At 46.8% G+C, this 24024-nt stretch overlaps 1 long non-coding RNA gene across 1 annotated transcript; it reads right to left on the bottom strand.

The window, feature by feature from the left end:
- Positions 1–407: 407 nt before the first annotated feature.
- LOC102130646 (uncharacterized) lies at positions 408–15911 on the bottom strand. The gene is made up of 2 exons (XR_284052.4): positions 15849–15911; positions 408–801 (listed from the first exon to the last, which is right to left on the bottom strand). It is a non-coding gene; the product is annotated as an uncharacterized lncRNA (long non-coding RNA).
- Positions 15912–24024: the final 8113 nt, after the last annotated feature.

Raw genomic sequence — 24024 nt, forward strand, 5'->3', positions numbered from 1 at the left:
TTAAACCGTATTTGAGAAGTAAGCCAGAGTGTCTCTGAGAACAGAGTGGTAGCTGTAGCAAGGATAGTCCCATATCAGTGCTCACTCATGACAGCCAGGTCGTGCTGAAAGGATTGTGATGACATTGGCAGAAGCATTCCATTGATGTGACATCAAGCTCCAGTGTTTACGGGACTGAAGGTTGGGATTTGTGGTGTAAGGCAAACTTAAGTACTAGAAAGGGCCTGTACTTCCTTCTGAAGTGTCTGAAGTGAAGTGATACCAGATTTTGTCAGTAATTAGTTAAATTCCGGGCAGTAGCTGTGGTTTGAAAAAGATGCACAAGGGAGTTTTGTTTTTTTTCTTAAGTGGTAGAAGGAGACGACAGAGGTCAAAATTAGTAAGACAAAGATCAAGTTGATCGGATAAGCATTCTAGAGGGTGTTTTCATGTTTTAGAGGGTATCAAAGTGTGATGATGGAAAATAAAAAAGGCGCTGAAGGATACAAAAGTTAATCTTGTTCTGTCATCTTGAGCAGAAGCTACCAACCTCTGCAGTCAGCACTTGTGGAGGATTCTAACATCTCTTGGTTTAGGAGCTCCTGGTGGGATGGATGCCCAGTGGTCAGGAAGGAGTGATGTGTGTCTCTGAAGTTGAAAAACATGAATCCAAGGATCAACACCTTGGAGTTCTACTGCTGTGTCAGTGAACAGGGGCTTAAGAGCAGTTTTTCTCTGGTGCCCTTTTCAGAAGACCAAATCCCCAAGTTACAGAGCATGCAGGGCCTGCACAGGTGGCTGTTGTAGAAACGCAGTGTTTACCTGTTGGTGATAAAGCTGGAGTGGCTGTGAGGACCCTTCAGCAATGAGTCATATCAGCTTGTACTCATAGTGTAGAATCTAGAATTGCAAGTAGTGAGGCAGCCTGTTATGAATTCCAAAGGTGGCCACCTGTTGGTCCTGAAAACTGGTCTTACTTCCATCAACACCAATAGCACTCCTCAAGCCTTAGGAGTTCGAGGGTTTTGAGAGCTTTGATAATTATACTTTTATAATTTTAGTCCTGTCTTTTCCCTGAAGTTTGTGGATGATAAAGATCAGTAGAGATTCTGAGTAACAGTACCAGTGACATGTGTGTTCCTCTTAACTACAAAATAAGTTGGGATTCTCCAGGTCAGAAATACAACAAAATTAAGCAAATTTGCTCCTACCACTACAGCCACTACTCTCCAGTAAGGTAAAACATCAATTAACCCTGAGAATAAACAACAATAACCAGAATGCACTCATAGCACATTTGGAGATGTTCACAGGGGCGGTGAGACTTCGGTTCCTGTCCATGACCTATCCTTAAAATCTTGCCAGGATTGTGTCATTGTCAGGTTGACATATTTTGGAAATGTCAATGAAACCTCCTAAAATTACCACTACCAATGTTGGTTCAATACCATGGCAAATAAAAAAGAACAAGGTCATGTCCTTTGCAGGAACATGGATGGAGCTGAAGGCCATTATCCTTAGCAAACTAACACAGGAACAGAAAACCAAATACCACATGTTCTCACTTGTAAATGGGAGCTAAATTATAAGAACACATGGACACAGAGAGGGGAACAATAGACACTGGAGCCTACCAGAAAGTGAAGGGTGGGAGGAGGGTGAGGATCAGAAAAAGTAACCAATGGATACTAGGCTTAATACCTGGGTGACAAAATAATCTGTACAACAACCCCCCGTGACATGAGTTCACCTACATGACAAACCTGCACATGTACCCCTGAACTTAAAATACAAGTTAAAAAATAAAAAATAAACAAAAATCATGGCAGACTTATCTCTTGTATTATGGGTAATATCATAAGGCACTTTTGCTAAATTCTACATTTATCATGGCCATTTCTTTAGGTAATGGAAAACTTCTCAGGGTTCCTTAATTTGCTGTCCATTTTATAAGGATTCCTGTAACAGTCAGAAAATCCCCTTGTTTTTAAAGCATTTCAAAATCATGGGCCAACCCAAAATCATACCCACCATCAGGACAAGTATTTGTTTTTTACCTTTTGTTGGCTGGCATGTCTGGACGAAGGCAATTTAGCCTTCTGAACAGATTTTGTTTCTTTGAGAAGTTTAAAGGTAAATTCAAGTCTGTGATAGCATAACATAATTCGCAACTTTTAGTTTTTCTTTTTAGGTATGAACCATCTATAAACAATTAAATGAAGGGTATCCAAAAAATAAAATACTTCAGGAATATACCTAACCAAGGAGGTGAAAGATCTCTAAAAGGAAAACTACAAAACACTGCTGAAAGAAAATTACTGACAACACAAACAAACGGAAACACATCCCAAGATCATGGGTGGGTGGAATCAATATAGTGAAAATGACCATACTGCTGAAAGCAATCTACAGATTCAATGCAGTTCCCATCAAAGTATCATCACCATTCTTCACAGAACTAGAAAAATAATCCTAAAATTCATATGGACCAAAAAAGATCCCGCATAGCGAAAGCAAGACTAAACAAAAAGAATAAATCTGCAGGCATATTACCCAACTTCAAACTCTACTATAAAGCTATAGTTACCAAGACAGCATGACACTGGAATAAAAATAGGCACGTAGACAATGCAACAGAATAGAAAACGCAGAAATAAACCCAATACTTAAAGCCAACTGATCCTTGACAAAGCAAACAAAAACATAAAGTGGGGAAAGAACACCATGTAGAAGAAAGAAACTGTATCCTCATCTCTCACCTTATACAAAAATCAACTCAAGATGGATCAAAGACTTAAATCTAAGACTTGAAACCATAAAAATTCTAAAAGAAAACATCAGTAAAATTATTCTAAACATTGGCTTAAGCAAAGAGTTCATGACCAAGAACCCAAAAGCAAATGCAATAAAGGCAAAAATAGATGGGACCTAATTAAACTAAAAAACTTCAGCACAGCAAAAGAAATAATCAGCAGAGTAAACAGACAACCCACAGGATGGGAGAAAATATTTGCAAACCATGCATGAGACAAAGGACTAATACCTGGAATCTACAAGGAATTCAAGCAAATCAGCGAGAAAAAAATAATAATCCTATCAAAAAGTGGGCAGAAGACATGAATAGACAATTCTCAAAAGAAGATACACAAATGGCCAACAAACAAATGAAAAAATGCTCAACATCATTAATCATTAGGGAAATGGAAATTAAAACAACAATGAGATACCCCCTTACTCCTGCAAGAATGGCCATAATCAAAAAACAGTAGATGTTGGCATGGATGCAGTGAACAGGGAACACTTCTACACTGCTGGTGGGAATGTAAACTAGTACAGCCACTATGGAAAATAGTGTGGAAATTCCTTAAAGAGCTAACAGTAGAACTACAATTTGATCCAGCAATCCCACTACTGAGTATCTACCCAGAGGAAAAGAAGTCATTATATGAAAAAGACACTTGCACATACGTTTATAGCAACACAATTTGCAAAAACTGCAAAAATATGGGGCCAGCCTAAATGTCCATCAACCAAAAAACAAATAAAGAAAATGTGATACACACCATGAAATACTACTTAGCCATGAAAAGGAACAAAATAATAGCATTCACAGCAACTTGGGTGGAGTTGAAGACCATTATTCTAAGTGAAGAAACTCGGGAATGGAAAAACCAAATATTGTAGTTCTCATTTATAAGTGAGAGCTAAGCTACAAGAACGTAAAAGTATAAGAATGATATAAGGGACTGTGAAGACGAGGGGGGATGTTGAGAAGGGGGTGAGGGATAAAAGACTACACATTAGGTACAGTGTACACTGCTCAGGTAATGGGTATATCTCAGTAATTATCACTGAAGAACTTATCCACGTAACCAAAAATCACCTGTTCCCCAAAAAACTATCGAAATGTTAAAAAAGTTAAAACATAAAAATAAAAAAAGATCTGAAGAGCATGGTAGTTCCTTAACAGAGGTAAAGCAATTATGGGGTTCTCCTCTTTTAAGTAAAAGAAGGAGGTGGCTGTGAGTAGAATATTGCCACACTGGACAGTGGTATGTGAAGGGGGAGGCAATGATATGTCACAGAGAGTAGACAACTAGCAAAAAGTGGTGAGGATATTCTGTGAATATAAGAGTCTGTAGAGCATAGGGAACCACTAAGTTTAGCGGACGCCTCAGAACTAAATCTATTAAGTTGAAGTTTTCCCATAGCTTGCTATCGTTATTGTAACTCTTAAGGAGGTGGATAACCAAGAAGTACTGACTGTTTTCTCTCAGTGAAACGGTGTACACTATGGCGAACCATTAAGTTTGGTGGAAACTCTAGAACTAAGTTGTTTGAGGCTTCCACAAACTTTGCTGCTGCTGTCATAGCTCTTGGACAGATATGTTTTGGCTACTGGCTCTAATGAAAGACTGAGATGGGCCATAGGCCTCTGCTCAGTGCTGCACTGACCCATACTGGAGACAGAGAGAAAAGGAAAAATGTGTGCCCCTGTGTACATGTATTCCTGTATTTGCTAGTGGCTATTTTTTCCAGAACATTAAAGAAATATTTAAAATACTGAAAAATTGAAAAGTAGGTTATTAAAACTCACATTAAGTTCACATATATAATTTCACTTTTCTGGATTTAATGGAAGTGAACTCATCGAAAACAGTAAGAGACTGATAAATTTTATTATATAAAAATAAAATTATTTTATTATATAAAAATAAAATTATTTTATTCAAAAAAAAAACAAGAAAAATCCCAGCCAGGCGTGGTGGCTCATGCCTGTAATCCCAGCACTTTGGGAGGTCGAGGCGAGCAGATCACTTGAGGTCAGGAGTTTGAGACCAGCCTGGCCAACATGGTGAAATCCCATCTCTACTAAAAACACAAAAATTAGCCGGGCGTGGTGGTGCCCAGCTACTCGGGAGGCTGAGGCAGGAGAATGGCTTGAACCTGGGAGAGGGAGGTTGCAGTGAGCCAAGACTGCTCCACTGCCCTCCAGCCTAGATGACAGAATGAGACTCTGTCGGGAAAAAAAAAAAAAATCCCAAAATAAATTACACACTGAGAGAAAAGATCAGTAATATATAACACAGATATATGTGTAATATCTCTAATGTATAAATAACTTTTTTAACTTGATGGAAGAAAGTGTCAAAAACCTGATAGAAAAATGGCCAAATGATCAAAGACATAAATAGACCATTGACTGAAAAAAAGAATTAAAATGTCCCTTAAACATGTGAAAAAACATTCAGCCTCAACTATAATAAGAGAAATGCAAATTAAAATAACACTGACATATTATCTCTCACCTAGCAGATTGGCAAAAATGTAGACATACACTAACACATTCTGTTAGCAAGACTTGAAGAAAATAGACACTGAAGCATTTCTGATGGGAATGGAAATTAGTATGACCCTAATGGGGGAGAATTTGACAATATCTAACAAAATGGCCTAGGCTTTTCCTCCTTACTATAATTTATCCTGGTAATACATATTCAAATATATACAAAAACACACATGTTTAAGGATTTTCATGGTAGCAGTATTTATAATTGACAAATACTAGAAACAACCAAAATGACTTTACATAGGAAAATGGTTGAATGAACTATGGTACATCATTAAATGGGATAGTCTGCAGCTATAAAAATGAATGAGGATGACATCTATAAACTGATATAGAATGGCTTCCAAGACATGCTGTTAAATTTAAAAAGCAAAGTGTGAGGAAGTGTTTATGGTATACCACATTTTGTGCAAGAAAGAAGGAGGAATAAGAAAATATATATTTGTCTGCACAACTATACAAAAAGAAACTTAGGAAAGGAAACCCAGAAATTAACGAATCTGGTTCCATACAGGTGTGGGTGGAAATGGAGTGACTAAAGTTGCAGATAGCAAGATAAAGTCACATTTGTCAGACCCAAGCAAACTGGAGCCAGGAACACACAAAGGAGCACAGTTTTGCTTGTTCATGCTTGCACGTCTGAGATAAGGACTATTTCAAGGACTTTCTAAAATAACTCCATGAGAAATTCCTTCATCTTTTATACATCTCATGCTTTTCATGATCTACATTTTACATGTATGCACATATTTCTATGACCAGGTTTATCACTACACATTCTTTAGGACTGTAGCAATTCTGATAAGATGCTCTCAAAAGAACACTTGCCTAGCAACAGCATCTCCACCAATGAACTCATGCTAATTCTAGCTTTGAGCCTCCAGAACAAATGAACTCTGTCTTCAAGCAGCTTACATAACTTCTCCTTGCCAGTAAAAATTTCCCTTTAACCTTTGGCTTGATGTACCTGTACCTATGGCTTGCTATAGCTGTGCTTCCCAGATTATAATCCTTTTTGTTTACTCCCAAATAAACTCAACATATTAGGATATATTTTTCTCTGATGTCTTTTTTTAGCCTAATGAGTGAAAAGAATAAGATGGTGGGAGCAGGGTAGAGATGATGGAGGGGAGTGACACTTCTCTGAGTTCATGTTTTTGTACAGATCTGTTCTGACTTTTAGAACCATGTTGATGTTTCATGTACTCAGTTTTTTTAGTAAATACAATCAACAAGGATAAAAAGAGGAAACTCTAGCATTGAATACATACGGAAGCAAATGAACCGAACTGTAGGTTAAGTGAATGACAAAACACGGTGTGGGTAGGGGGTGATAATGGAAGTTTTGAACCAGTACTTTGCCTCTGTATTCTCAGGCTAGGGCAAAAAGACTGCAGCACATATCGAACTCTGTTTAACAGATTTGTTTGCCACACCAGCATGGGTTAACAATTCTGAAACTACATTCTGTATATTCTAGAATCAAGCAAATAAGTGAATATACTGTGGGTAACTGAAACCAGGTTTTTCACTGTTGGAGAAGGAAATTAGATATATGGAAAGGGAGAAGGTTAAAATGAACCCTAGAGCGTTGGATTGGAATTGGCAGTATCAGTATGAACTCATGGTTTTTAAGAAAGATAGGTAGGTAAGTAGGTAGGTAGACAGAAGAATGGATATGTGTGTGTGTCTGTGTGTGTGTGTGTTTATTTACATAATACATATACTACATCCACATGTGTATGTATGACAGGGCCTAGAAATAACAACACTGTGGCAATGAACAGACCTATTCCAGGTCTTGGTTTGTTTTTATACACAATTCTCTGCTAAAAGGAATCATGGTTTCTTAGAAAAATAACAGATTACAGGGTTTGAGCTAGGAAAGTACAAGATGAGTCTAGAATATCTTGTAGTAACAGAAAGTAAGGAAATGCTCAAAGAGTGATAACAGTGTGTCAAAAAGACACAGGAATCAACTTGGAGGAGCTCTCACAGGACTAATCTGGGACTAATTTTGATCATCAAAATCACTAATGCTAGTAACAAAGCATAACTCATTAAATAAAATAAATATCTATGAATCCAGACTGACTGAATGGAAGATGGGTGGGTGGGTAGATGGATAAATGGATGGATGGATGGATGGATGGATGGATGGATGGATGGATGGATGGATGGATGGATGAATGGATGGATGGATGGATGGATGGATGGATGGATGAATGGATGGATGGATGGATGGATGGATGGATGGATGGATGGATGGATGGATGAATGGATTGGGAGGGAGGGAGGAAAACTCTTCTTCCTTACAATAGAGTAACAACTAATAAATGTAGGAGAAATAATGGAAGCCGAAAATTCACCATTTTACAACCATTATACCTCAAACACTAATCATCAAAGGATGCTAAAATTTAGTGGGTAAAGTCTGATGAGAAACAGAATATTTATATTATCTCAAAGTATTTCTGCAAGTTTAATTACCAAGTGAAAATATTAACTTTGCAATGGCAGACAAAGCCTGGCAGACAACACCTTATCCAAGTGACCAAAGTTATTACCTCCAGGAGTGAGACAAATCAACATCATGTGCCTCCTGATAACTATGCACTGAGAAGGACACAATATCACCTCTGTGGCATTTCTGCCAAAAATACATAACTGGAATCTAATCATGAGGAAACATCAGACAAACCCAAATAAGTTCATTCTACAAAATAATTGCCCTGTACCCCTCAAAAAAGAAAAGTGAAAGAAAGACCAAGAAAAACTGGCTTAAAGAAGGCTAGAAATGACTAAATGTAACATGTGATTCTAGATTAAATCCTGGACAAGAAAAATATGTATTTTTTCCTTCTCTGGTTATAAAGACATAACTAAGACATTTGGTGAAATTTGAATAAGGTTTGTAAATTAGATTATAGCATTGTATCTTCTTAACTACCTGCTTTAGATTAACTGTGTGATAATTTTATAAGAGAATATTTTTATTTCTTAGGAAATACACAAGAATATATTTAGGGGTAACACAGCACATATATGTAGATCAGTCTCAAATAGTTCAGAAAAAAATGATGCTGGTGGAGGGAAGGAATTATAAGGTATATGTAGTTAAATATTAATATATATGAACTTCAGAGGGGATATATAGAAATACTGTATACCAACTCTTACAAATTTTCTATAACTCTGAAATTGTAAATAAAATTAAGCTTTTAGAAGAAAATCATGTAAGGCAGGAGGAAAGTAAAGTTAAAATAACCCAAGTTCCTTGAATGGTTCAGGAAAAGGAGTAAAGATTTTACTTATTTAAGTCAAAGAAAAATGTGGGAAATTGTAGGATAACCACTAAAGGAGTGGAATAAGGCAGTAAATCTTCCAAAGAATAGAGAAGAGAACTAGCTAGAGAATCTCTGGAAACCTGGGCAGAAGGGCAGCTTTGGCACCAGCTTGAGGATGGCCGTCAGCTGCAGCCACGGTCTAGCTTGTGGCCAGACACACTCCAGTTGTTGCCAGCCCCTTCCTCACCCCACCCACTATTCCTTGTCCTCAGGACTGACCCAAGAGTTTGTCCCTTTGAGTCAGCCAAGGAAGACTGGCTCTGAGGTAAGTCCTGCTCAAGGGGCCCAGAATAAAACAGAGGAGGGAGGCCTCCAAATACAGTGGGCCGCGCTGTTCCATTTTTCCCAGGTTGTGCTGGGCCCTGAATCAGGGAGGATCCAGCTTCCAGGAGGTGAGGTTTTCAGGACAGCAGAGGGGCTGGTATGCCGGAAGCGTCCTCAGGCTCAGGAGTAAATGCTGGGTAGGTCGTTGTGGGGGTCGGAGGGGAGGTTCCTGGCCAATCAAATGTGACATTTTTTTAAAATTGCCTGAGGCAAGGGGATCACTTGAGCCCAGGAGCTGTGATCACACCAATGCACTCCAGCATGGGTGTGGGTGACAGAGTAAGACCCTGTCTCAAATAAAATAAAAATAAAAGTAAATTGCCCACCCCATCTCATTTTTCCACTATTGGTAGTAATGCTTCTGCAAGCGAGTACCTATGCAACCATTTAGAGGGAGCACAAATGGGAGAGGAGCCTGCCTTCTCTGCCTCGAGGCTGGCAGTGGTGAGAAGCAGCCCCAGATTCAGACTAGGGGTGTGAGCATTGAAAGCAAAAATAATATTATAATCCTAAGAATCAAAACAATAAGCAGGAAGTCTTTGTAGTCAGAAAGTTCTGGTAAATCTAAAGGACACCCAGCTCTGGGGCAGCTGGACACAGTGATTTCCCTAACACCTGGCAGAAGCTCACAGCAAAGAAGCATCCCCGCACCTGCTGGCCCACACCAGTCTGCCCATATGTCTTCCTGGATGCCGGTGTGGGGGTGAAGAGGTGGAACCAGAGTTTCTCCAAATGTCTGCATGAGCAGCAAACTGCCTCCTACACACATACCCCTAAGAGCCCTCTGAATCATGGACCTGGGAGAGGAACTTTCATTCCTTTGTTTGAGTATCATAGTAAGGGCAGTGCACAGACTTCAAGTCCTGGAAAGCACAGAGTTTTAATTATGCTCCTCCACAGCCACAATAGGGCCTGGCACAGACTTGGCTTGAGAAGAATCACCAGCCTCTACCCGGTCTGGATCTCACCTCCCTACAGAGGCCTTAGATCCAAAAACAGCCACGACTTCTTTGTACCCCATCCCCCAATTCAGGTCTCAAACCTCCCTGTCATCTCACTGACCTGCCAAACAAGTCTGACTTAAAGATCTAACCTTTCGCTAGAGGGTTTTAGGCTTTCAGTGTAAATAATTCTGTGGCATGACCAGACTGAATTCAACTGCCCGTGGCCCCCGCAGTCGCAGACCAAGCCTACCTCAAACCTGCACACACAGAAGTGTGCACGCACACAGACGGGGAAGACGAGGGGAATGGGAGGATCTGTAGCTGAAGGATGTCCCACAGCTGCTGTGGGACAGCAGTGGCTGCAGCATGAGGACAGCTCTGGAAGAAGTGACTCAGGTCAGCCAAGCCAAAGGCCAATCAGACTTCCTTACCATGAAAAAGGACACTAGGAGTCAGTGGGGTGAACCTTTAGGATAATCTCAATGGAAGGGAGGATTCTGCCCAGGGAAAGGAACCAAGGTCTCACTTGGACTCACCACCCCATGGAAGGGAAGTCTCTTCCAGCAAAGAACTGTGTCCTGACAATCCCGTCTTCCCCTCTGAGCTGTCACCCCCACTACAATCTGCTCCCAGTCACCTCATGAGAGTCCTCTGGGCATTGGAGTCTTCCTCGAACCCTGGACACCAGCACCTGCCAGAGCCACAGCCCTCAGCCTCTGGGCTACTAACTTCAGGCCACACCATGTTATTCCCCTCTCTCAAATTGAGAACATCAGTAGCTTCAGAAGAAATGATTCCCACGCCCCCTGCTTAAAGGGACACAGGGAGGCTGAGGGAGGAGCAGAGGTGACAGGAGGAAGAGAGGTTGTCTCCCGGAAGTGTGCTCCAGACCCCCAAAGGACACACCAGCCCTCAGGTGAAGGACTCCCACACCACCAAGCCCTCCGCAGCCCTGAAGCTCCCCAGACCCACTGACAGCAACAGGCAGCCAAGCTGGGAGAGCCAAGGTGATCCCAAATTACCACTGAGTCTTGATGAAATGGCCTGCATGGAAAATGGCTTGCACCAAACCACCAAGAAGGCATGGCTTGTTCACTAGCTCTTACAAACTTCAATTTGCCTCCATTTTTGGAAAACAGTTTTTCTCCAAATTTAACAACACAACTTACGGACCAGGTAGCTGATTCCAGCCCCATCCCCTGTACCCAGATTCCTCCCTAGGGGCCTCCCCTTCATCACATAGCTTCCTGTGCCCACTCTAAGCCAAGATCGCATCCACGTGGCCCAGCTGTGCTGGGGCCCCAACCTCCCCAACCTTTTCTCACTGCCCCTGCAGATTAACCCAAAAGCTGTTTCTCTTCTAAGAGACTTTTCCTACTGGTTTTTGATCAGGGGACCAGGGGCCACAAGAGGCTACATAGTCTCATGACACCTCTCTGACAGCTTCCCCAGAAGAGGAGTCCCGAGGCCACCTCCTACTGAACTGCCACCTGCCCCACTGATAACCTGAAGACTCACAAAGGCCTCTCCACTGGCCCAAAGGCAGAGTCAGAGCACATGGTTCAGGAAATCTGCCCACTCCAGGGCCCTGCAGGCTCAAGGGCACCACTTGCTGTTTGAGGGGCTGCTGAGCATCCAATGAGATAAAATATGAAAGTGCTTTGTGAGCTGAAAAGCACCCTGCAGACACCGGAGGAGTTCCGGGGAATCCGGGAGCATGATCAGGTGCCGAACCAGCAAGGGAGGCACTCAGGAACCTCCCAGGAGAATTCTGCCTGGGATTGTGCCACCCAAAAAGGATTCTTGGGAAATGGGGTCCATGCCAGCGATGGAAGCAGGCCTGCCTGGCACAGACATCCACATGCAGCCACTGCCAGGAACAGGCCGCAGGGAGATTAGCTTTGGCAGGAACTGGCAGAGGGAAGCAGGGACTTCAGCCTGCCAAGTGCCCACAGAGGGGAGAGGGGGAACTGGATCCCAGCCTTGGCAGGAGCGAGCTCCCAGTAGGACTCGGCTCCCAGGAGTGAGGCGGGCAGCTGTGCCAAGTCTGGTGAAGGAAGGAGGGTAAGAAACTGTACTCATGGGCCTGCCCTCTGGCATAGGGGTCGCCAGAGTCTCCTCTGGGATCTCCTATGGGCTGGATTTGGCACTCACAACCCTCTTCACTATAGCTGAGGGAGACTGCAGGCCTGCCAGATTTTGCCCTCTGTCCCCACTGTGAAGAGGCACCCAGAGCAGAAATCTTCACGCTACTGTCCCCTTCCTTTACAGGGGTGATTGTCAACATGCATAACAACTAATATCATTCACAGTGCAGGCAGGGTTCCCACAAGCCACCACGGGACAGTGATGCTGGGAGGCACCGTCCAGCAGACACAGCCTTGGGCCAGAAGTGTATATGGGGATTCCAGCACTGTCCCTGGGAAAGTGAGTTCCCACCGAGGTCCAGGTGCACACCCTGGTCAAGAGGACACATAGGGACCAGGGTCAGAGCCCAGGGAATACACTGGGCAGACAGTGTATGGGCCAGTGAGCACCAGCAGGGTTCCAGGGCCAAGGTGGCTGGGGGCCTCAGGGAGCCTGGGGCCTCAGCCATTTCCAAATGACACCTAGTGTTTCAGTATTTTAGTAACTGGCCCTGCTCTACCTGACACATAGTCTATCAAGCCTGCCCTTCCCACCTGGAGCTCTTCCTGACATCTACCACCTGTCTCCCACATGAGGGGCTCCCAGGGCACAGGATTGTAGAATGAGCCATCCAACCATCCTGTGGCCGGCTTCCTCAACCGCCACACATTAACGACACTCCAGCCTTGGCCATGACCAAGTGCCTGTCCCTTCTTCGTATTTCTACCCTACTTACACTTTCATGGCCACAAGTTCATATGAGCCTTGCCACAAGAGCTGAGTTTGTAGCAACAAGTATTCCCTTTTGGCAGGGACACTGTAGCCAACCCACCCATGGCCCTGCTCCCACCTCTGTAAAGCCTTGAGAGAACCTGAATCAGGTCATCTTCCCACCCAAACCCCACTCTGTTCTGTCCTACCCCCTGGTATATCACTCAGCCTTTCTTATCCAAGGCCTTCCTGCAGGCTGTAGTGTGAGGCATACTACACACTCTGTACCTAGACTTTCTTTTCTTCCTTCCTGCCTCACCTAGGCCTGGTTGCAGAAGGTGGTGGGGGTGTAGGGGCACTCAATACTTGAAAGATTCCCTAAGGATTATTCCACCCAAGATACTAATAAGGATGGAGAACTGATCCTCCCAAGGCCACGGTGAATTTGAGACTGAGCAAGAAGGTACAGCCCACATCTGACTCCTGTCTAGTTTGTTTTCTTCAGCAGGATAGACAAGAAGCCTACCTCTGCAAACCCAGGACACACCCTCCTCCCCTGAGCAAGAGAAAAGCCTCTCTTTTCAGCTCCTGCCAAGGTGTGGGCCCTTAGCATGCAATAGGCCAGCTGAAGGCCTTGGAAACAATGTAGGCTAAAGAGAGGGTCACCACGAGCAGACCTGCAAGTCTGTCTACGTGGAGAAGTGGTTTTGTTTGCTCTATTTGTCTTGGTTTTTTTTGTGGGGGGGCAGCGGGGGAGGTGGTGTTGGAAGGGCAGTTCCACCAAAGTGGCTGACATTTTCCAGACAGCAACCTGGCCCCAGTGCCACCTCTGTACCTTCAGGAACACAGCGGCCATGATTGGCGCTCAATGTGCCCAAGTTTACTGCATTGTAATGTATAAGAAGATACAATGATGGTTGCAATCTTAGAGGGTAGACTAGGTGCAGAGAGGGACAGGGAACTTGGGAACTGCCTCCCACTCCCCCTATAAAAATATCTGCCTGCTAACAATTTGGGCTGGGTGACTTATAAAGGAAAAAAGAAAGGACAATCTCTGCCTGACAGCCACAAAAGTGCTGCTGCTCATACGAATACACCTCATTCCCTAATTCCAAAATGGCTAGCAAGGTCCCAAAACCAGACTTTCCTAAGAACAGTCTCTTTCAGAGTTATCATCCTAGTACAGGGTTCAGAAGAGGTCCTCAAAAGCAGCCAATCTTGGCTTCAGATGATGTTAATGATACTTTAAACAAAAACATGAAAGAATTCAAGTTCCTTTGTAATCCAAGCAACCCACACCTTGAGGTTGGCCTGCACATCTGGAAGGGAAATAGAAAACACTTTATAAAATACAGCATTTTAAAGAGTCAGGGAGGTACCAGAAACTTGGGACCAGAAACTTCCCTTTTAGCTAAGTTTTCTTGCCTTTTTCTAAACAGTGGTGAAGTCTTCTCTATACCACCCCAGTCTAACGTGACCCTGACTATGAGCACTCAGGGGTTGATGGGGAGTGGTTACTATTGTCAGGAATCCATCTTTTGTGGATTAAAAGTTTCTGTGCCCCCAAAATTCCTATGCCGAAGCCAGAATCCCCAATGTAGTATTACAAGGTGGGGCCTTTGGGAGGTAATTAGGTTCAGACTGGGTCAAGAGGGTGGGACCTTCATGATGGGATTAGTGCCCTTATAAGACAAGGAAGAGATCTCTTGCCAATGCAGTCTGACCACACAAGCATCAGGCATCACAGTCCAGAGGCAGCACAGTATAAAAGGGGTGAGGACTCGGGTATTCAGTAAAGATGAGCTATTTGCAGGCAGGTAGCACCATAGCTTTCTGGGCTAAGGCAATAACGATACAACAAAAAGGAAAAGCAGGCAGCAGATCCTGGACAGTTTAGGCCAAAGGGACCTCACAAGCACAGCCCCGCTCTATTAAGCAGTGAGCGCACGCTCCCACCAGGCCTGGTCCGCACAGCAGCTGAGGCTCCCTTTCTCAGGAAAGAGAGGCTATTCAGAGAGCTACTGCACTACCTGAGACCCTCGGCTACTTCCACAGACGCAGCTAACAAGTGAAAGTAGACTTTAGGATGGTGCTTTCATAGTCAAGGATTAACTGGGTTTAAGGCTAGAACTGGAATTGGTCATTGAGTTTTAAAGACTGTTGCCAGATAATAAAGTTGAAAAATACAAAGCATTCAAAAATCTGAAGGCCCAAGACCTTTTCCTATAGCTGTATCAGCCTCAGAGCACTCCTTCAATATTTCGTTGCTATTAAAATAGCTGAGTGAGGAAGAATCAGGACCAGCGCGGCCCCGCGGTCCCTCCCTACTGACTCCCCGCCCACTAACTTGCAGATCAACTGTGCTTTCCTTGATGGCACCCACCCCAGCCCCAGCTCAGGCCCGGGCGGTGAGATCAGCGAGCGACGGTCAGAGTGGCGCTGCAGCGCTCGACTACTGCAGGCTGCCCCCGACTACTGCAGGCTGCCCCCGCTGGGCTCATTCTGTGGACTCGGGCGCCCCCGCGAGGCCGCGGATGGGCGGCGCACCTGGCTGGGGCGTCCTCGGTCTCTGCGGCAAGTCCCCGCGGCCTGGCACTCTCTTGCGCCATCCGGTCTGCCCCCCTCTTCCCCCGGGCCTCGTCAGCGCGCGGCGGCTGTTTGCTAGGTCGCCGGAGTCCCTGGGGCCAAGTCGGCGGTGGCTGACCGAACAGAGCTAACGAGACCCTAAGGAGGGCAGCTGCGGCAGCCGGGCCATGGCAACCTGTCGCGCTGCCGCCGCCGCCGCCGCCGCCGCCGCCGCCGCCGCCGCCGCCGCCGCCGCCGCCGCAGCGCAGGCTCGGCCGTGCCCCAGGCCCCACACCAGCCCGCTGCCTGCTCCGCCGCCGCCCTTCTCCCGGTCCCTGCCAGCCTGTCAGCGGAGGCCCCCACGAGCTGTACACGGGGTGCCTCCCCGCACTGCCCCGCGGCGAAGTCGCCATAGAGGACCGGGCTGGGCACAGAGGGGCGTCAGCCCAGCCCATTCCCAGTGCCCTCCCCAAACGCGCCCTTCCCCGCCCCTCCAAAAACCCGGGTGTGGCCGCCTCCTGCCTGGGGCCTTCAGTGAACGGAGGCCTCATCCATCTAAAAGGGAATGGGGAGGGGAGGGAAAGAGCCAGTCGCCCCCTGGCGCCCAGCCTGGGATGTGAGGGTGCTCCACTGACACACTAAAGTGAAGGGCCCCGGAGCTACCCACTGAGCTCCCCATCCGGGTGGGGAGAATAATAGTGTTATTTCATAGGGGTGTCGTGGCGATAATAATCTAACGTTTATTGTCCATTTGCCAGGAATTAGGCTGTGTACATTACTCCAGTGACCTCATTTAGTTCTTATAACACTGTGATGGCCCCATCATGAGTGTACTTTTATTCCCATTTTACGTATGGGAAAACTGAGGCCTAGGTTCATATGACTTGACCTGAAGGCACACAGCCAGTGACAAAGCCAAAGCTCTTTACCCCAGTGTTTTCTCTTTTTAAATTATTTCTGGTACAGACAGGGTCTCTCTGTGTTGCCCAGGCTGGTCTCAAAGTCCTGGCCTCAAGTGATCCTCCCACCTTAGCCCCCCAAAGCACTAGGATTACAGGCATGAGCCACCACGCCCGGCCTACCCCTGTGTTTGAGGAAGTGTCTTCCAGGAGTCACAACTCCTCAGAACAAGGGATTCCATGGCCAAATAATTTGGGGAAACACTGCATGTTGTACTTCCCTCTGCTTTTGTGGGGTCTGACAACTGAGTTTAGTGAGTTTGAGTCTCTCCGAGAAGAAAACTATTTAACTTGGTTTGATTCAGTGTTTTCCAAACTTATTTGAACAGAGAACACTTTTTAAAAAGACATCCCACAGGATCTAATGTCTTTATAAAAAGTGTTCTCTGTGTACACTTTTAGACACACTTGTCTCCTCAGTCTCAGATGAAACAATAGCTGTGGAAGTCTTTGTACCCTAAAAAGTGCTGTAAAACTATGAGGGTATGTTTATTGTTGCTAGTGTTATCATAATCGTCTTCATTATTTTTAGGAATTCTGTCCGTAGCCTCCTGGGACTCCACTCCGTGGTGCTAAATAAGAATAACTAACATTTACTGAGCATTGCCTATGTGCCAAGCACTGTTCTAAGTACCTTCCGTATATTAATGAATTTATTCCTTAAAACTACCCAGGTATTATGGCCACCTGAGGAAAAAAGACATAGAATCTGAGGATCCTATGAGTAATAGATGTAAAATCCTTAAAAGAAAGCCCTTACAAGTGCTACACAAGTACTTGCCATTATCTTTATCCCCATTGTACAGAGGAGGAAACTGAGGCACAGAGCAGTTAAGCGACTTGCTCTAGACCACACTGATAGTAAGCGAGTTGGAACCCAGGCAGCCAGAGGCAGGGCCTGTCCTGGTACCCACTGTGGTATCCGGCCTCTGTACTAGCCACGGAAAGAAAACCCCAGGTTTGCACCCTCATCAGCAAAGCCAGAATTTCCTGTGAGTGCCTCCTGTCTGTGTAAGACCTCCTCCCCCATCTGTCCATCATAACCACCACCACAAACACCCCCATAGGAAAAGAAAAGGGACGAAATATGGGGTTAGACAACCCTGGATTGGATCCTGACCCAATAATTTACTGGCTGACTGACCTTAGACAAGTAACTTAACCATCGGTTTCCTCTTCAGTAAAAAGAGACCCTCATCTACCTCACAGGTTTGTGTGAGGATAGACTAACATTGTGGATATAAAGCACTTAACACAGGGCCCAATGCCTACCTCCACTTCTGCCTCCTCTGAGAAGCCTTCCTTGACTGTGCCTCCCTCCCCCTAGACAGGATCAAGGCCCCTCCGCTGTATTCCCCTGCTTATCCCCCACCTGAGCCTACCAATTCCTTGGTCTTGAAATTATGGCTTGATGTGTCTGTCTCCCTCACCTTCACAAAATTGAGCTTCAAAGATCGGTCTTCTTCACTGCTATATCCCCAGGTTCTAGCACTACCAAGCTCAGCACACAGTAGGAGCTCAATAAATGTTTGCTGACTGAATGACTGAATGATAACCAGAAGGATAGCTGATATTAATTATTGAGAGCCTGCACTAGGCCCAGTTCAAAACATTTCACATGAATTCTAACTCATTTAATACAACAATCATATGATGTAATTACTAGTGTTTTCCCATTTGAGGAAACTGAGGCACAGAGATATGCCTAGTAAACAGTGGAGACAGAATGTCCGCCCAGTCAGTCTGGCTTTAGAATCTGCAAGCTTAGGCATAATAAGTGAGTGGACAGATGGGTGCCAGCCTGCCAACCCTCACAGGGCTGCCGAGAAGGCCAGACGACGCTAAAGTACTGCATACACATGAAGCCTTCTTGTGACTAAGCCCTGGGAAAGGAAGGAGTTGCAGCTCAGGCCCTGCTTCTCCCTGGGCTTTTGTTTCCCATCTATGCAGTAAGGACTGGACTTGATAATATCAGGGCTTTTAACACTGTCAGTGGTGCCCGTCTGTAGGCCTAGGGTGTTAACAGACCAAGAGAAAAAAAAAGGTAGTTGAGCCGAGAGAGACCTATAAACAGTGTGGTTGCTAGGCCATCCTAGCCTGGAGCAGAGGGCAGGCCAGTGGCCAGCAGAGCCAGGAGGGGCCATGCAGCTTCCTCTGAGCACCCAGGTCAGAGCGGGCTGTCATTCACCAGGAGTGAGGGTGAGAGTCAAGGTCCTGGCCAGGCTAATATGATGCAATAATTAAGGACAATAATGATCATTTGAAAGGAACCAGCACTTTACAGTTTGTGTTATTTTCATCTGGGCCTCACGCCAAGCCTGTGATTATTATCGCTGAGAACTAAGACCAAGAGAGGCCTGGGACTCAGTCCAGGGTCGCACAGTGGGGCAGCGTCTAGACCCCACGTAACCTGTTGATTGGCTGATCACTTAAACTGCAGCAAGTCATATTTTAGAAATTGCTGGTTCTTTAAGGAGTGAGCAGGCAGGACCCAGGTGGCATGCCTGGGCTACTAGCAAGTAAGAGAAGTAGCCATTTCTACTCATTAAAAGTTCAGCCATGCGAGCAAAGTGGGCACGTGGGGCAGGCCCATCTCCTTGGGGCTCAGGCCGCAGCTGGACCTGGCATCAGCCCAGGCTGCTGTAATTGGGCCCCAGGTGTCCTGCTGAGTCCAAGTACCTCTGGGAGGCTCTTAGGCTCCTGAGGTCCAGCTCATTATGGCCTAATTGTTGGCAAATCACTCAACTGACCTGAGGGACAGAGAGCCATGAGCTCACAGTGAGAAAAGTTTGAGGAGCTACAACTTTTTCCCATGCGGCCCACAACTTTCTCCACAGTGGCCCAAACTTTTCCAGCCCTTTGGGGGGCACAGAGCTTTCTCCAGGTTGCCCAGGCCCAGGTACACCATGGATACGCTGCTGTCACCTCTGGGACTGGCACAACCCTCAGCTGCAGCCTGGCGGTCTGAGGTACAACTGGGCTCCCCAGAGCCTCAACGATGCTCTCAACCTGGCAGGGGGTGCCCTAGCCCTATCCTCTACTCCTCCCAGCCCATCCTGGGACACTAGGTGGGACTTAGTCACAGCCAGGGCTGAGCATTGCATGCCTGAAGGTGCAGAGATGTCTAGTTGTCAATATGATGATGGGCCCCCAGCCCCACTAAAGTTCACAGAGGCAGTTCACCCACCTGAGCCCATCTTCAGGCACGCAGTGCTCGGCCCTGGCTGTGACTAAGTCCCACCTAGTGTCCCAGGATGGGCTGGGAGGAGTGGAGGATAGGGCTAGGGCAGCCCCTGCCAGGTTGAGAGCATCGTTGAGGCTCTGGGGAGCCCAGTTGTGCCTCAGCAGAAACAGAGAGCTTGCTATGGAAACTCAACTTCAAGATGCATCCCACAACTCCCTTCCAATCAGATGGGGGCCCACAATCTCTCTGAGAGAGAAATTCTCAAATGCTCTCCCCTCTCCCCCTCACAGACCCTTAGGAAAGGCCTGAGTTCAGTGGTCCCAGCTAAGTGTGATGGACATTCATGATGGGACCAGGGCCAGGTGGCTCTGGCCTCCATTTCCTGGTGGGTCTCAACCCCAGGTGGTAGCAGGAGGGAGCTGGGCCTGGGACCTTCTTATGGCCCTGAGTCACTGGTGGCTTCCTGATGACCACTGACTTTCCCAGCCAGTCCCTGCCAGAACCAAACCTGCAGGAGTCGGGGACTCTGGAGGGCAGGAGGCTAAGCATTCAGATGGGGAAGGCCTGAGGAAGTGATCCAAGTTGATCCAAGGTCCCCTGGAGAATATTAAAGGAAGCTCAGAGGAGCCACACACAGCCCCAAATTAAATGTGGGAACCAGCAGAGTGGGGTTTAGAGTCAGGCAGTCCAGATTCAATCCCAGCTCTGCTACTTCCTGGCTGTGTGGCCGTGAGCAATACCTTTACCTGTTTCCTCTTCCCGAAAATGGGGATAATCATAGGACTAACCACAAAAATTAGACATAAGGTTTTAGCTAATATTTATAGAGAGTTCATAATGTATGTTAGTAAATGTGCTAAATAAATTATAGGTATCACCTCATTTAATCCTCTGAACACCCCTGCGAGGCTTCACTTGTTTGGAGCTGTGTGTTAACACCCTAACCTAGTAAGTGCTCAATAAACATGTGCTGAGTGACTGAATCAATGAATGAAGATGTCAGTGCTATTTTTATGCCCATTTTTCAGAAGAGCACTCTGAGGCTCAAAGACAGGAAGCAACTTGCCAGGACCACACAGGGCCAGAACCAGATCCCAGGTCTCTTGCCTTGGGCCCTGACACCAGCATGGCCCCACAGACAGTCCTATGGCCAGAGCAGAGGGGTGCATCAGTGATATCTGAGGATGAGGCGCCTCAAACTACCTACGGACAGGCACAGGCTGCACCTTCCTCAGGCACAGTCCCTCCAGCAAGACATGAGCCCCAGTGGCCTTGGACACATGTGGTGCTTGGGTGCCATCTGGTGGCTCTGAGCAGTGCAGGCCGAACCTGGCCAGACCAAGCAGCCTCAAGCTGCTGAGAAAGGCCAGTCCCATTGCCAGGAGAGGTCAGAGAGCCACCAGTCCACAGATCCTGTGCAGGGCCCCAGCCTAGTCATGGATGGAGAAGGACAGATTTCTCCAAAAGCTTCATTCAAAGACCGAAGAGGCCCCGGAAGCCAATAATTTGTGTATGGGTGGGAGAGGGGCTAGGGTTGTACAGCTGGGTTGCTTCAGTGTCCAACAGCTGCCTGAGGCCTCCCAGCTTTCTGGGGTGCTAAACCCTGAGGGCCTCTCATCTGCCCTTCCCATACAACACACACGCAGGAGCCGCATCATGCCTCTTGCCAGATTTCCCAGTGCCCGCAGCCTGAGGTCGTTGGGTCTGCAGCCTAGTTTCTTAGGGCCAGGATGCCCAGCCTGAAGGCCGATCTAGCGAATAGTTTCCACCTCTCCTTCCTGTACATTAGACCCATAAATAGGTAGGCCCTGACCAAGATCACACAGCAAGGCCCTGGAGGGTGGGCTCCACGCCAAGGCCTTCAGACTCTCAGGCCAGTCGATTCTCAGTAAGGCCTCTTCCTTTCTTAAAATTAAACAGCACAGCAAGTGCTGTAATTCAGTCATGCATTCATTCAACCTGATCCCTGCCCCCATGGACTCAGAATAGAGTGCCCCTTCCCATGTCACAGTCCTGCAGGGGTCTAGGGACTACCACCCACTTGTGCCCAGGCCAAGCATCTTACAGGAAAAAGAGTGTAGGGATCAGAACCACGCTTGATTTCAAGTCCCAAACCTGCCACTTACTAGTGCTGAGCCTTGACTAAGGACAACCTCTCTGAGCCTCAGTTTCTTCATCTGTAACATGGGCTTGATATTCACTACCTTGCACGGGGTTGTGAGGTTTAAGCAAGATATGGCATATAACACCCCAAATGAAGGAACTGGCCAGGGCAGGAGCTGGTGAAATGGGCTTTTCCTTCCCTGTAGCCCCTGGCCTGCCAGAGGTGGGGCCAACTGAAGGAGACTAGAGGAGGCTGAAGCCCTCCAGCCACAACTTATAACAGGGACCTGATGCCCAGACTTCCCAAAGTCAGATTCCAGGCTCAGGCAGATCAGGGCAGACTCTTCAGAATCAGGCAGTTGGTGGCCCTCTTCCTCAGGGCCCTGACTTTTCTTCTTTGGGGCTTAAAGAATGGATCCCCAGGTGAGTCTGCTAAGGAGGAGAAGGCGCCTGGTGCAGGGAGGCAACCTGGCTACAGGCAGGGGTCAGGGGCCAGCCTGGCTCCACTCACCACCTCTCACTGAAAGACCTCTAATCAGACCCCTTCCCCCAGCTGAGGCAAGGCCAAGGCCCTGAAGCTTGTCTGGAAGAATTCGCCCCCTAGCTGCATGGGAGATTTGAGAGCTGCCCCACTAAGAAAAGGAAGCCTCCTCATCTGGGCCGGAGGCCTACTTACCTGCCACCTCATGGAAGGTATTTAGTGTTTTGTGCAGCTAACAGAATACCTGAGACTGGGAAATGTATAAAGAAATGTATTTGGCTCACAGTTCTGGGGGCTGGGAAGTCCACAGGCATGATGCCAGCATCTGCTCAGCATCTGGTGAGGGCCTTCCTGCTGTGTCATCCTGCAGTAGAAGTGGAGGGATAAGAGAGCATGAGAGAGGAAGGGAAAAGGGACCAAATTCATCATTGTATCAGGAATCCACTCCGTGATCATGGCATTAATCCATTCATGAGGGCAGAGTCTTCATTACGTTATCACCTCTTAAAGGTCCCACCTCCCAACATTGTTTCATTGGAGATAAAGTTGCCAATACATGAACTTTGGGGGACACATGCAAACCAAACCAGAAAGTTTCTTTGGCCCCTTCCCTAGAAGAGCAGCTAAGGTTGGAGAGGCCAGAGAATCCCCCTGAGGGGACAGAGACCCATTTTTAAGACTAGATACAGCAGGATAGGAGGTATTAGCCTGAGTGAGTAAGGTGGGCAAGAGTAGAGGAGACCTGGTCCCATGCCTGCCTCATTTGGAGAAAACAGTCTGCCCCAATGGTCCCAGTACTGAAAGCTCCTCCAGCTCCCAGCAATCAGGGTGAGCTCGGGAGATAGGAGTCAGGGGGCCAGCTCCAGATCTGGTTCTGTTACCAATTGGCTATGAGATTGCTCACTCCAAACCTCAGTTCCCTTGTCTGTAAAGTGAGGTGGTACCACCTACCTCCCAAGTGTTGGAAAAATCAAGCCAATTGGGGAACCTGAAAGACCTTTCTAAACTATAATCACAGAAAATTCACTAGAAACATCACAAGTTTGATGCAGGAAGGCAAAGGCCATGAGAGGCCACCAGTCCAACACCTACCTTCTTTGGAAGAGGAAATAAGAGTCCCTGGCCCAAGGGCACTTGCCAGAATCTATGTCAGATCTCAAGCTTCTTGACTCACTTCTCCTCTCTGCTTCATTTCGGTATGAGGCCTTGTGCACTCCGCTTCCCAAGCCTGGGTGGTTGGGGTAGAGGTAGAAACAGAGTTGCAGGTTAGAAGATCTTAGGAGTCCTGCCCAGAGTCAGAGTGGATTATGCAGCCTGCAGACCAGTGGTTAGCAGAGGAAGGGGCTGACTGAGAGCATCAGCTCTCGACAGAGGGGTGACAGTACATTTTCATATGGCCTGAGGAAAGGCTACCCAACCTCCAGCCTCTGCAGCTGCTGGATGATCCCAGGGTCAAAACAGAAGCCATTGGCAGGGATTCCAGTGCCCCTAGCAGCAGTTGTTGTGCATTTCACAAGCCCTGAGGACAGACTTCCCTGCCCCACAGCCACTGCCACTGCCAAAGCACAAGCAAAGTGCATGCTCCCCAGCTCCCTGCCTACTGCTGCTGCCACTGAAAGCAACCCTGTGCTCCCCAGTAGCAGGGTGGCAGTGGCACCTCCACCCCAACATACCACCAGGAGCCTAGGGATCACCCTGCCTCTGCCTAACACAACCAGTGCCTACACACACTACTAAGGGGCCTGAGGAGCCAGGCCTGGCTCCACTCCTCCTTCCTAGTGCCTAAGCACTTTGGGTGTGGGAATCACCCAACCCAGTTCATCACCTTTGGCACCCAAACACTTTTCCAGGGGCCTGAGATCAGGCCCATCCAACCTGCCTCTACCACCACAGCTGGCACCCACACACATGTACCCACTATAGGCCTAGCGACTGGCCTACCAAGCCCAA

Source organism: Macaca fascicularis, chromosome 14, assembly GCF_037993035.2.
Source record: "Macaca fascicularis isolate 582-1 chromosome 14, T2T-MFA8v1.1".
NCBI classification, from domain to species: Eukaryota; Metazoa; Chordata; class Mammalia; order Primates; family Cercopithecidae; genus Macaca; species Macaca fascicularis.